The 582-nt window shown below is 73.4% G+C and overlaps 1 non-coding gene across 1 annotated transcript; it reads right to left on the reverse strand.

The window, feature by feature from the left end:
- Positions 1–262: 262 nt before the first annotated feature.
- LOC136162063 (5S ribosomal RNA) lies at positions 263–381 on the reverse strand. Its single transcript, XR_010661913.1, has one exon. It is a non-coding gene; the product is annotated as a 5S ribosomal RNA (ribosomal RNA).
- Between the last annotated feature and the right edge of the window lie 201 nt (positions 382–582).

The following is a 582-nucleotide window of genomic DNA, read 5'->3' on the forward strand; positions in this document are numbered from 1 at the left end:
CGGGCATCGGGCCCCCTAACCCCCACCCCCACCCCCACCCCCCCGGCCCCGGTCTCCCACCCGGGGAGGGGCTGTGGCCGCGGGGATCCAAGAGTTGGCACGCTGCTGCTGCCTGCGAGGGCCGCCGGCTGGAAGGCAGGCGACGGACGGCTGTGAGCGCGCTGGGGTGCAAGGGGCCAGGGGCTGGTGGGGCTTGCGGTGCAGGGCCACGCCGGGGCTGGGGGAGGTGTGGGGCGGGGGCTAAAGGAGAGGGGAGGCAAAAAGCCTACAGCACCCGGTATTCCCAGGCGGTCTCCCATCCAAGTACTAACCAGGCCCGACCCTGCTTAGCTTCCGAGATCAGACGAGATCGGGCGCGTTCAGGGTGGTATGGCCGTAGACGGAGGCGGCTGCCTCCAGGCTCCCTAAGAGCCCTGCGCCGCGCCTCCCTTTCGCTGTGCCCTGCCTGCCGGTCGGGCCAGCCGGCCGCACCTCTCCACGGGCCGCGCGCTGTACCTGAGCCGGTCGACCCGCCACCGCACTCCGGCACGCCGCCCCGCCCCCGCACACCATCACCCCCTGCCAGCACCCGCCTGGCCCTCC

Source organism: Muntiacus reevesi, chromosome 2, assembly GCF_963930625.1.
Source record: "Muntiacus reevesi chromosome 2, mMunRee1.1, whole genome shotgun sequence".
NCBI lineage: Eukaryota > Metazoa > Chordata > Mammalia > Artiodactyla > Cervidae > Muntiacus > Muntiacus reevesi.